Source organism: Buceros rhinoceros, unplaced genomic scaffold (assembly GCF_000710305.1).
Source record: "Buceros rhinoceros silvestris isolate BGI_N320 unplaced genomic scaffold, ASM71030v1 scaffold23888, whole genome shotgun sequence".
NCBI classification, from domain to species: Eukaryota; Metazoa; Chordata; class Aves; order Bucerotiformes; family Bucerotidae; genus Buceros; species Buceros rhinoceros.
In genome coordinates, this window is record NW_010425458.1 from 8,743 (window position 1) to 9,062 (window position 320).

A 320-nucleotide genomic window follows, 5' to 3' on the forward strand; every position below is an offset into this window, starting at 1 on the left:
GTGGTTGTTTTGTCTTCGGTGCCAGAATTTGTACGTAAACCCCGAGGGGACGTGGTCTCTTTGGTCGTTAGACGTGATGTGGACGAAGGTCCGTGGGGAATTGGGGTATGCTTTCCCAGCGGGAGACGTGTCTCCATACCGGTGGTGCCGTCCCGAGCTGCAGCCCTGGCTCTGCCCCTCCCGCCACGTCCCCTGGGCTTTGCTGCCGGGGCTGCCAAACGAGACTGCGCCAACACGGGTTTACTGGGATAAAGGCTCAAGTTTCCCCTTGGATGGAGCTGCTCCCCAGTAGCTGGGGGTCCCACCTGGTTGTTTTGCAG